The 13,255-nt window shown below is 45.4% G+C and overlaps 1 protein-coding gene across 2 annotated transcripts in view; it reads left to right on the plus strand.

Annotated features, from left to right (window-relative positions):
• The first annotated feature begins 5,174 nt into the window (after positions 1 to 5,174).
• The window catches only part of LOC135913110 (techylectin-5A-like), a 53,845-nt gene continuing 45,764 nt past the window's right edge, over positions 5,175 to 13,255 (plus strand). Inside the window, exons 1-2 of one of the 2 annotated variants that reach the window (XM_065445782.1) lie at positions 5,175 to 5,266; positions 13,165 to 13,184. The gene's annotated coding sequence lies outside the window, so the exon portion shown is untranslated. The remainder of the gene's footprint in view (positions 5,267 to 13,164; positions 13,185 to 13,255) is intronic. The other variant, XM_065445781.1, reaches the window with a different exon arrangement.

A 13,255-nucleotide genomic window follows, 5' to 3' on the forward strand; every position in this document is an offset into this window, starting at 1 on the left:
TGCAGAAGTGGAAAGTACATAGAAGTCAGTGAGCTCTGCATGCAAAGCATCCGGCACGTCGGTTTCAAACATGTCCTCAAGAGGCTGCACATGGCCAAGTGCTTCGCCGCAAAGAGCCATCAGGGCTGTAGGAAACAGATTCCAGACAACGATGGCACTGAAACCGGCTGAAATGTCAAGTGTGGTGAAAGGGAGGGAAACGTCTTTGCGGGTCATGAGTGAAGAGGACAGCGCCTTCAGAGACAGCGCCACATAAGACGGGAGCAACGGCAGACGAGTACAGTGGTATGGCGATGTCTTCTCGAAGAACTAGCTTAGCGGGAAGAGAAGTGGCGCTGACGAGAGGCACGTCACATAGAGGCGATAATTCGACTTCAGTACGTGCACAATTGATGACGGCGTTATTTCGCGAAAGAAAGTCCCACCCAAGTATCACGTCTGCAGAACCAAAGACTCCACAATATAGAGAACGCCCTGAATAACAACTGTAGCTGTGCATGCTGCTGAAGGCTGAACTGTCTGGGCACTTTCTGTGCGAAGAGAAAACCGAGAAAGTGGCATCGAACTTTTCGCAAAGCGCGAGAGAGGCGTTCGTTTAGCAGAGACAAGGCTGCTCCAGTATCAATTAGCACAATGGTAGGGACGCCGTCAACAGTAAGGTCGACAACGTTCGAAGGAGACAATAGAGGACTTGTACATATCGATGGCGACGCAGTTCTTGCCTCCTGAACTGCGTGGCTTAGTTTTCCTCTTGCGTGGGTGAAGGGCGCCGACGCATGGGGGACAACCAGTGGCGACGCGGGGAAGGTGAACGACGTGTAAGGACCGGGCGCTCGGCTGGTGGCCTGTTCGACTGTCGACTAAAATAAGTGTCGTGGAAAGGCTGCACGTAGGCGTAGGGAGGCGACTGGAAAAACTCATCAGAGTGCAGCATGCAGCGGCGGCAGAGTCGTGCAACATGGCTGGGAATACCGCAGGCATAACATATGGGCCTGTTGTCTTGCGTGCGCCAAGCATTAGTAAAGGCAGGAGCAGGTCCAATAACAGGATTATGAAAGGGTGGTAGCGGCCGAGGATGTAGCGCAACGAGTGGTTGACGAGGGGGCTGCGTGGCGACGGATGCGTTAGTAAGTGGTGCGAAGGCAGGGTACTGCTGATGCTGCATTGGTAGAGCCTCAGCAACTTGGTCTTCAATAACCCGCCGGAGCGTAGGTGCGAGCTCTGTAGGAGGTTGTTGCGGCAGCGCCTGCTGTTCCGTAGCTCAGCGAAGGGTAGCAGAGAAAGCTGGCGTGCAACTTCCTCCCGCACGAAAGCTTGGATTGCTGTGAGCAAAGGAGAGCGATCAGAGAAGGTTATCATGCAAGAGGTGGCCTCGTCAGCCACTGAGGGGCGCCTGGTCAACTCGCGCTGCCTCCTCAACTCGTCGTAGCTTTGGCACAAATTTATGAGCTCTGGTACGGTGTGCAGGCTCTTGGCAATCAACATTTGGAAAATGTCATCGGCGACGCCCTTCAAAATGTGCTTAAATTTGTCACTTTCGGGCACAGAAGCATCTACACGTTCTCATAGGTCGACAACCTTTTTGATATAACAGGTGAATGTTGCAACGGGTTGTTGCGCTCGCTCTCGTAACCGCTGCTCGGCGCACAACTTGTGGATGGCAGGGCAACCGAAAACTGCAGCGAAACTGATCTTGAACGCGGACCAGGACTGAAAGTCGGCTTCGTGATTTTTAAACCACAGGCGAGCCACTCCCGCAAGGTAGAATATGATGGCATTTAACTTGGCGGTATCATCCCATCGGTTGTGCAAGCTCACCCGTTCGTACGTAGCCAACAAGCCATTGACGTCCTGTTCATCCGTACCGCTGAAAACCGCTGGATGGCGTTGGGGGCTACAGCGCCAGAGCAGGCAACGGGGGGTGGCAGCGACGTCATCTGGGGAGAGTCAGGCTTGACGGGAGGCAGAGTTTGAGACCGGAGTTCTAGGGTGTAGATGTTCTTCAATACCCCGTAAGTCCACCAATTGTAATGGGTGCAGTGAACAGTTCCGAGGGTAACGTCTCTTTATAACCGAGGAGGCAGGTGACGCTGACCAGAAACAGCTGGTTGCCCGAACGGCTCACGCTCGCGCTAAGCACAGGCGATCCGGCTGGCCTTGTTCTTGCACTGTTCTTCTTCATTACAATATATATATATATATATATATATATATATATATATATATATATATATATATATATATATATATATATATATATATATATATATATACATATATATATATATATATATATATATATATATATATATATATATATATATATATATATACATATATATATATATATATATATATGTACTGTAATGATCAAATTTACGGATGTGCCAAGGAAGCACTCAATTTTACGTTGACCTCGTGTGCAAAAGATACTATGTATGTCATTTTTCAATAATGCTGTCAATTATGCGCTTAGCTGAATAGTAAACCTCTCTAAGAAAAGAGCCTTTACTTCTAGAGGATTTGAACACATGTTGCTATGAGCAAAACACAAAAGCGCCCATGAACTTATATTAGGCCTACGTTAAGAAAAACGGGCTGGTGTAAAATGTTGAATTCGAAAGTATACGGTACCTCATATTAAGTCTACAACGTGAGTAATAAATCATTATAATGCCATCGGATTAGTAAAAGCGCGCGACATATGCACAAGTACGCAACACAATGGTGCAGTGGCTTCTGAGTCTGTGTTCGCATTCACGTCAGCTCTTCCACTCCGCTCATGTCAATGGCACTCGCATCACTCTTGCTGCTTGAATCCGATCCGGGTGAAATTATAAGCTGGATGAAGCTTGCGTCAATGATGCCGTCATGTTGCCAGACCTCGTCTTCGATTGTCTGAACATGACCACACGCCCGAAGTCATTTCTCCGCCATTGCGTTTCGCGCGTTGTGTTTCGGTTGGTGGGAGTTGTTTGGAATTTTTTGACAGGCCGATGTGCTGTGGTATAGGGTAGCTCGCTCTGTACGGAAAGGACAATGGGGTTGATAAATTATGGAGCACATCGCATTGGGGAGCGTGAGGTGAGGATAGGTGTTGGTCACAAGTTTCATCCAGGCTGTGACTTCAGCTCTGATGAAGGATGGGAGCGGTGACGGCGCAGTTTTTCTCAGAAGGAGGCAGTGCTTAAGTATTTCATAGTACGTTTGCAGTGCTTGTACACTGTGAGATTCTGTTATCTCTTGCAGTGCCCGGCTACAGTGACCTCAGGCTATTGCGTGTGCACGATTGTTTCCGCTGAGGGTGTCGTGTCCCGGTGTCCAGGTTATGGTGTTGCGGGGTAATTGTTTGAGGCGGTTGAGGATATCGCATGCTAGTTTATTTAGATTACCGTTCGCGTAGGCTAGACACGCTGACTAACAATCTGGAAGAATATATATTCACTCATCCTGTGTCGATGCCGACATAGCGAGATGAATGGCGGCCTCTTCTGCGGCGATGACGTTCCGCGTGCGAACGGAGGCGGATGCCAGTTCCTCAGTCTGTGCCATGCTGATAACCATTCCCTCCCCACTCGGGTACAGTTAAAACACGATCTAACGAAACTCAATTTTATAAAGTTCCTGATCTAAAAAAGAAATTTCTATTCCCCGGCAGGTATTCCCCCATCGGTCTCAATGTTGTCATCCGCGCAAATTACCGAAACCAACTTAGCCGAACTAGATTTAACGAAGTTTTTTTCTTAAATAAATGAGGAAAGAAAAAGCGGTGATCTATTTGCAATTTTGACACAGGCGGATTTTTCTTCAAGGGTAGGCTCTAAAGCTAACGCGTTAAAGACACTAGGTGTCCTAGTCACTACCCTAGCTTTATTTTGACGAGGCTGCGCCCCGCGCCCATGCGTGGGACAGCGAACTCAACACTGCCTCGGAAGAGGCGATGGTGGTTGCTTTCATTATTTCATGATTTATGTGGCAGATGGCTGAATTAGCGGCAATACGATGCCGCGGTAGCTTTTGCGTGTCTCTACGTAACAAGCTTAGATTTCGAAGGACTGAAAACGTTTTCTCAATTTAGAAACTTCCCGATTTAACGAAATAACTCGAGCATGGTCATCATTTCGTTAAATCCAGTTTCAACTGTACTTGGCCGCATCTGTATAGCGAGCAGTGGAGAAAACGCCTTATCCGCCTAGTATTGCTTTGGCTTGAGCTTTCCTCCTGCCAAAGTGATATTCAGGTTGCATGTTACGGGGAATAGGGGCCACCGTTATTTTCTTATGTAAGCAATTGAGGAGTTAGTGGCGCATTGCAATTTCGGAACAGGGGCTCTGCCGCATGTAGTGAGCTTGTTCAGCGTGGGATTCGTGCATGTGGGTGTGCTTCAGTTAGTTTATTTTCGGAGTTGTGGATGCCGAGGGATGGAATGTTCCTTGTTCCCGTGCCTGGAAGAATGTTAAGGGCTTGTTTGTTTGCTTTCGGTAGTATTACATTTATTGGGACACTTTCGGTTGGTGTCAGCTTGAGATAAAGTGTCGCTTATGTCACTCTACTGAAGATAAGGGCCGGAGTCAAGCGTAAAAATGGATATTCATCCTTAATTCCATGTCTACAATGGCCTACTTCATTGATCATGCGAGCCCCGCTGTAGGTAGTTTGTCTTAGTGCATTTTAAGATCGGATATTGCGACCATTGCCTTGGCTGTAAACACCTAATACGTGGAATGTTTGGATTCAGGGCACAGGTTTTTTGTTTAGGTGCATAGAGCTGCGCTGAATTTTTGCATGAGGGTGCGTCGTTATCGTCGGTGATTTTTTTGGTTTGTGGTTATCTCGAATTTATCGAATAACATCGTAGAAATAGGTCTTCGTGGTGAGTCAACCGCAGGGAGCTACAATACTGTTGTTTACAGAAGAGAAATTGAAGCCGTGTACTCCTATTAAGCCCTAAAGCCGTCAAAAAGAACATTCGATTTGGTGTGATGACGCCGGTGTTGAATGGCTCATTGTAATGTCTCTACCCCGTTATTTTAGACAGCAATATTTCTGAGAGGCTTTTTACGTGTCGCAATGCACCTGCGCCTGACAATGGTATGGGACAGCAAAAAATAAAAAAATAATAATAAGGCGAGCGTGTCGTGAAAAGCCACTTGCAATCCTTTCTTTTTGGAGAACTCTAATTTTGTGTCAAGCAGCACACTCTACATCCGAAAGCGACCGCAACAGCTCGCCGTTCTAGGATTCGCCGTTGTCTTGCAGCTTTTGAGTAAGTGGCGAAGATGAATTTTGTCATTCACTGAAGGGGTTGGCAATAGAAAATTAGGCCATCGTCCTCACCCTGCTAGACGGTCGTAGGTCCGAGGTGTATAGCGATTACAAAACGGCAGTTAGGGTTTTACAAAATGGTTTCATCGCCAAGCAAGCTGCTCGTCTCCTTAGAGCCTCGAGTTCATATGCGCTCGCGCATCATTCGGTTCCTTGATGTTTAAGGGGCGTACGACAACGTTATGCATGAAGCCATCCTCTCTACCCTCGAAGAGCTAGGAGTGCGTGGTCGGGTGTGTCATGCGTATACAAATGATCCTTTGTTGTAAGCACCGAGCAAGACCATGCCTCTCGACATTAAAGCTACCGTGGCGCCTCGCAGGGCGGTGTACAACCTAATCCTAAATTCTCTCCTTGAGCACATAATGAGCACACTTAGGCAATCAATGTAGGCGGATGACATCTGCATTAGGCGTATGCTGTAACACGCTTACAATTGCGAACGAGAATTCAGAGCTGCCACCCAAAATGCTAACTACATCCGTAATCGAGGCCTGGAAGTTTTCTTCAATGCGCTGTAGTGCCATTTACCCACAAACCCAAGACAAACGACAACGTAATGATAAATGGCCAAAGAATATCATGTTTGATCTTACAAGCCTCTAGGTGTAATAACTGACAGACGCTTGTCATGAAGCCCTCACGTATCATACTTGAAAAAAAAAAGCGGTTGACAGGCAACTAACCACCTATGCAAGTTTTTCACTGGTAAGACTTGGGCAATGTCGACAAGTGCTATGCTACAACTTTGCGGAGTGCTTTTTCTCGGCGTTCTGCGGCGCAGCTTCCCACATACAACAAACACAGGCAAAACAAATCTACGAACAATACAAAGTGTTCAGGCTCATGCGTTCAGATCGGTCTATGCCTGCCTCAAACTGCATCAACAGTGGTGACTATAGTAATCGCTAGAGACCACATTTTTAAGATTCACATTGAAAGTGAAGCGCTGAGGACTCATATAGGGCATCTTGCCAGGGCTTCTCACCACCACCTAGTCTCTCTACCAGCAGACAGGCCATGCAACAATGGTGAACAATTTCTGTCGTGCTGCCAAAGCCACGGCGAAAGCCCGGGCGTTGCAAACACCGCGTCCCGCCCTCAGCCACTGAAAAAGGCCTAGGATGCTGCAATGGCGAACAGACGTTGGCCTTTGTGCACGCATTCTACCTACCTTCGCCAGGGCTCGCGCGGCGGCCTAATGTCTGCGTAGGCTCGCCAGTGCTCTCTTCCTTCAACGAGGAGGATGGTTGAGCTTGGTGCGTCCATTCGCTCCTTCTCCTCCTTCTCGGCAAGGGAGACTGTGTCTGTGTGTGAACATCAGTGCCTTTCCCTCTGCTGGACGTGGGGCAGTTAGAACAACATGAAGGACGGTTAAGGTTCGCTTTTCTGCAACTGGTGATGGTGAGTAACTTTTTATTCAGGAGTAAGTGAAGGAGGAGACAGAGACAGATGTGGTTACAGAGGTCAAGATGAGTGGTACCCTAAGTCCAGTGCAAACGATTGCTGGCGACACCGCCACGGTAGTGACTCCAGATGATCTCATACAGGGGTCTTCCGCTTGGGCGCTGGATAGGGCCAGTCTCCTGCAACTGGAACACATGCAACCGTAATGCTTACCGGGAAACCCTGGCCGCGAGCGCTATGTAAGAATGCCAGCTGTCTGGCAGAAGCACGGACAACTGCGTTGCCCGTGATGCGGCGTCCAATGCAAAAGGCCACGCAAGAGGCAGCGGGAAGGATGGGTCGGCTTCGTGCGCATGTTCGTGCCTCGTTTCGCTCCTTCTCCTCCTCCTCGGATAGCAAGATAGTGGCGGTGTATATGTGTGCGCGTCAGTGCCTTTTCCTCTGCTGGACGGGGTCCTCCTATAAAGGACTTGAGCCTGCAGCAGACTTGCGCAATCTAGATTGCGCGTCGCTCTCCGCCAAGAAGCTTGTAGAGCAGACCGCTCCGTAACGGTGTAATCAAATGCCTGTTTCACATGATGCGATTTTCGTCGCACCGGAAGTGCGATTTCCGTCGTTTGCGATGAAAATCGCAGTCGCAGTGCCGACCCCCCGATTTTCGGCTGCGACCAACCGGTTGGTCGCACAGTCGCACCGTCGCACCGATCGCTGCGATTTTCCGTCGAAATTGCGCGGAGAGCTGTCAACGGAGCTATTTCGCCGGTTTGTTTTGATGGCGTCTCGCACGACAAGTGCAATCGCGGAGACGTGGATCGTCGAATTAGGTACGTGCGCGAATTAAGGGAGAATAAAAAACGTGTACAGATTGCATTCTCCTATTGCTATGCGTTTGTTGACACGCTACACAGCAAATGAAGTGCATTTTCACGTTTGCTTCGTGCGCCTTTGCGAGTTGTCAGTCCTAGGAGATGTTCGGTCCCCAGCAGACGACGAGGTCGTCACAATTTTCTTTTGTTGAGTAGCATGCAAAAATTGCGCTTACGGAGCAGCTTGAATTATTTCAACCTCGGCAAGGGGAAAATGACAAGACAGCAAAGTACCCGAAGTTTCTACGTTGCGCTGAACGCGGTACCGTTCAGTTGCATTTTCTTGTCGGTTTTCAAGCATGAATTTCCCGATGCATCTTGAAAGCTTATCTTGCCTCTTATTAAATTCGACAGAGCAAAAGTGTAGGCTATCGTAATGAATTTGCTACGGTAGCATTAAATCCGTGGCTTGAATAAAATATTACATGCACGTTAAGTTGCACCTCTTCTCTGGAGATTTTTTTTTCTTGCACAGAAACCAGTAAACATAGACTATGTTGCGGACTTTGTATCCTTACTGCATCTGTATGAACACTTGCTCTGCAAGGTAATTAACTGTACAGCTAGCAGATTAATTAAACTGCTTGCTATATTGGCAAAGTGACAACGTACCCTCCAGCACAATTATGTAGAACTCGTGCAACAATGCGAAAAGCAGGCAAACGGCCTGTTCTTGTGGGGATAAAACAGTATAAAACGACACGCTGAAGAAAAGTAAATCAAAACTGTGCAGTGAAGTCAGCCAGTACAAGCAGTTCTTGCACATTCACAGCGGATCAAGTGTGCAGAAACATTCATGCCTTACATGTTTCTAGTTAGTTTCTAATAAGTTTGTGATCACATATATTAGTGTGTAAATCCATATAACGATATCCGCTACGATTATTATCTTTATAAGTAATGAAATACCATGCTACTTGCAAGAACATATATCACCCGAGGATTTCAGAACAAATTTCTGCATTTCAACTATACACAATATGTGGCTTATTCAATAAAAGACCATAAACTGGGCTTTTTTGCAATGACAAACTTATACCAAACTTTACTTACATACAGGCAAGAAAAAAATTATAGACAGATATATTGTTCTTCAATTTGTTCACCTGCCACTGTGGCTATAGCATTCTGCTGCTGACACAAGGCGAGGGGTTGATTTGCCAGCCATGGAAGTCGCATTTCGATGGGAGTCGTAGGTGAGAAAAAAAGCTCTTGCACTTAGATTTAGTTCATCACCTTTTATTGAACCCTTACACTTCAAAAATACTATTGCATAGGGGGGCATGCTTATGCAAAATCTAATACCAATAGAAAGCAAAGAGCGGAATTGTAAAACAACCATCTTTCGTGATAATTCGAGTGTGTAAATATTCATTGCATCGATATGTATTGTTCAACAGCACTGCACAAATAAGCATGATCAGGTATAGCAAGTACTCTGTCAGGAAGCTGGTTCTACAGATGTACAAAAGGCATGAATGCTTATACTACGTCGCACACATAGCACAAAGAAAACCTTTTTCAAGAGTTGTCCCTTCTGGCAGATATGAGTGGGCCATAAGCAGCAGAAACTTTATTGCAGGACATTGTGTAATACCGCTTATGAAAGAATGAAGAGAGTGAAAAAGCTTTTAACAGCAGTACCTCATGCTGCTCTAATAAGAGGAACGATGAGCAAAAGCATTTCTGGTAGAGCACTTAAACAGTAACTTTCTGAAAGACAGAAAATTCCAGGTGAGAGTTGGAGGTACATTTGACCCACACGCACCAACAACACAGGCATACTACAAGAAACACTACAGCCTATGGTGCATTACAGTCCATGGGAAGGCTATCTTATACAGAAATCAAGAATGATGCAACAAGCCCTCGACAACACTGCAGACTTTCTTGGCCAGTCTGGCCTCTCGCTTTCTGATAAGTCAGCTCATTTCGACGTCGGAAAAAAAAGAAAGACTAGAATCAAGAACTACCCAAGATTGCACATTGTGATCCACATAGCTGGACAAATATGCCCGCAAGTCAACATCCACAAATCCTCAGCTAGTGTAAGCCCATGACGGCAGAGCCAGCACGTGGGTGAAACAATTATGCAATGCCTGGACGCAACTTCCACACCTGGTGAAAAGAATAATCTCGAAATAATGGGGGTGGACGAGTGCATACTATAGAAAATCGCAGATGCTGTGCTTGTGTCCAAGGTATGGTACGGTATGAATTACCAGCAGCACACAAAAAAGACAACTCATCGAATACAGGCATCGGGTAGTAATAACAGGTCTTTCCAACTGTACCATGCTTGAAGACCTCTATGAAAAAGAGCTAACGAACAAGCACCTACACAGAGTAGAGTTGCAGCCTGCAGCACAAATTTTTTGTCTCAAGAGCTCAGAACCTCGTCCCAAGATACTATGCCAGCTAGCATATGAGATTCAAAGACGACTGCCCCCCCCCCCCCCCCTTCAGAAACACAACCTCGGGAGTACCTGAACTCGAAACACAACAGGCCCATACCGTGGAATATGGGGGCAAACAATTAGGGCAGGAGACTATATGCAACTGCCAAACACACAGAGGAGGTTGCTAATCATGAAGATGCAAGCAAACATAAGGCACATATAGTACACTGATCTGGCAATAGCAGTGTAACAGGAGTATGACACTACATAAAACTAAACCTCATATAAGTGAGTACCATTCCAGGTCATCCTACACCTAGAAAAGCTGAACTGAAGGCAATCAAAGCAGCACTTGTAGTGCAGATTACACCCTGCACAACACCCTGCATGGATTCACTAGAAACTGTCTGGGCCTGCACATCACACAAGATTGTCAGGAAAATCAGGAGATTGATACGCGACTTGCAAGCACATGGCCAGAAATTAAATTACAGGATACATAGCCATGCAGATATTCCAGGACACAAGCGGGCTTATAAGCCCGACATAATAACTGAAAACTAGATGCGTTTGTGTATATTCATTATTAACTAAAGTGCAACAGATAGACAACAGACAAGAACGAAGTACTCGGTGTGTTCACTTCGTTCCTGTCCATCGAATTTCTGTTGCACTATAGTTAATGAATTCATAAGGCTGCACAGGATAAGAATGGTACCTCTGCCCAAGGGCCCAATCTCACATCCAAATCCACGCGTGTGCACACACACACAAATGTTGCAAGAGTGCATAGCATGAAGCAGTATCAACAGGATGACACTAGATATGGATGAGGACTAACTTTCAACTGAGGTTCATTTGTAAAAATGTGGCGAGTTATACAAATTACCAGAAAAAGAAAGGACGACGAGCAAAACGAGAACAAGGTGAAAGCAGGAGCCAACGTCTCGACTAGTGGACTTGTCTTCTTCAAGGTCCACGTTTGGAAACGTTGGCTCCTACTTTCACCTTGTTCTCATGTTGCTCATCGTCTTGAATTTCCATCTCCTGCCTTCCCCAAGTTTTCCCCAGAATAAGAAAGACATCATTGAAAGATATATAAAAATTGGTGCTTGATGCAGCCAAACATAAATAAAAATGCTACAGAAAGAAAACAGAGAAAAATTCCAAGTGCAGGAAAAAATCATTACAATTGCCAATCCTGCATGCCAGCACCTTTCAAGAAACACTGTTGTTATTCCAATAGACAGACTGACAGCTTGCTTATGCAAGCACATTCTTCCAGTTCCATGCCATTGGGAAAAAAATGAGTTTCCTGGAAGGTAGCCACATGCACACTTGGTGATCACAATGTTTTTTTTTTCCTGGACTTGTATATCTATATGTATTTTCTCCCTTTCCTGCTTTTATGTTTGGTTTCATCAAGCACTAGTCTTTATCAGGTTTTATTGTTGTACTACTTTGTGGTAACCTTTATAGATCATTGCATTTTCACAATAAACCTTTTAATTAGAAGTTAGCATAACCTGTTCTTACTGCTTCACACTGTACGTTCTTGCTACATTGGCCAAATAAAAGATTTTATAAGGTCTCATGAGGGCCATTAAAGTGACTTCTTGCAGTCTAAAAAAAAAACGAATAGCCTGGCTGCAAATGGTACCAGAGAACACATAGGACAAACAAGAAAACCGAGATGATCTAACAATCAAAAGTTTAATGTACACACAGAGTTAATGCTCGCTGATAAGCAATAGACTGAACATACACAAAAAGGAGAAGCAAAAATTCATGTGCGTTTCCTGGCAGGAAATGCATCCATTCTAACGGAGGCCGTGATGACAAGATTAACACAGCATTTTTAGAACTACAGCTTCCGTAATTTCTCTAGGCAGAATGCTAGCTTCTTCCTCTACAATGCACGCTCAGATGTGGAGAGTGCATTGTAGAGGAAGAAGCTAGCATTCTGTGGAGATCGGCTGCCTAGAGAAATTATGGATGCTGTAGATGCAAATACACTGGGAGAATCTTGTGTTAGCATGATCGCTGTTATACTTTCAGAGATGGATGCGTTTCTTGTTGGGATCTGTATGGACACACATCAGATCTTGCTTTTGCTTTTTGTGTAAATATAATTTATTGCTTGTCGAACAGCATTTACTCGGCATGTTCAATAAACTTTCATTTGTTAATACACCTCATGATTATCTTGGTCTCTAGTAGAAAGGTGTTCATTCTTTTTACAGTGAAGCTGTGTATGCCTAGGCGAAACACTCATGGTCCGATCCCAAAACCCCTAGTGTAGGGGTATGAGCCATTGTTTAGGGGGTTGTGAGCCATTGTTCGTCTTACATGAGGGACGGAGACATTTCTTGTTGGGTATACATAGAAATGCTTCTGCATGTAACACATAAACATTTATCAACGCGTTATTGCAAGGAAGGGACACAGAGTGGGACGGGGTTAAGACAAGATCATGATGTCATAATTATCTTGCAGCAAAGGTGTGGCGGGCTATTGGCTACACCGATAGTGACGTCGTTTCTCTCTCGCAGCAGAGTGCGCGTGCAGCAGTCTCTCTCCGACTTCCCAAGAGGTTCGAAAATGTGTCCCTGTATTTAATTAAATGAAATGTGCAGCCCCGGTGTGTCACTTCGTAACTACAGTGCATAACTGAGTCATAAACATTATGATTAACGCATTACAAAACACAAGTGCGTAACATAATCCAGAAAGACTTTGATGGACCCGCTGGATTAACACAATGAACCACTCATTGCACTTTCCACGATGGTGATCTTGCAAAGTGCAATGTGTGGCATTCCAAACAAACAATGTGATAAACCCAAGCCAAACATGTGCATAACCTCATTAAGAAACACAGACATAACCAATAATATAGAAAGACTTGAATAAACCATTGGAATTAACTCAGTGATAAACACCGGGGCCGCACATTTCAGCTTCGCAGGTTTACCGTCTGTACAGGGTGCATGGGCAGTAACTTTTTCTGTTATTGTTTGTTAAGTATTGTATAATGTTGTGCCAGTAAAACATGTTGGGCTAGTTGGTGCAATGTATTGGTACTGCTTTTTTTCTTAATGTTGTGCCCTTCTTCCTTTTGTAACAACTTTTTTTATTCCTCCTTGCATAATACTTCAACCTTGCAGCCTGCGAGGTATATAAATAAGTAAGTACATAAGCACGTCATTCATTCATCTGCATACACCTCGCACCATTTCTTGCTCAACAAATGTCACT

Source organism: Dermacentor albipictus, chromosome 2, assembly GCF_038994185.2.
Source record: "Dermacentor albipictus isolate Rhodes 1998 colony chromosome 2, USDA_Dalb.pri_finalv2, whole genome shotgun sequence".
Classification (NCBI taxonomy): domain Eukaryota; kingdom Metazoa; phylum Arthropoda; class Arachnida; order Ixodida; family Ixodidae; genus Dermacentor; species Dermacentor albipictus.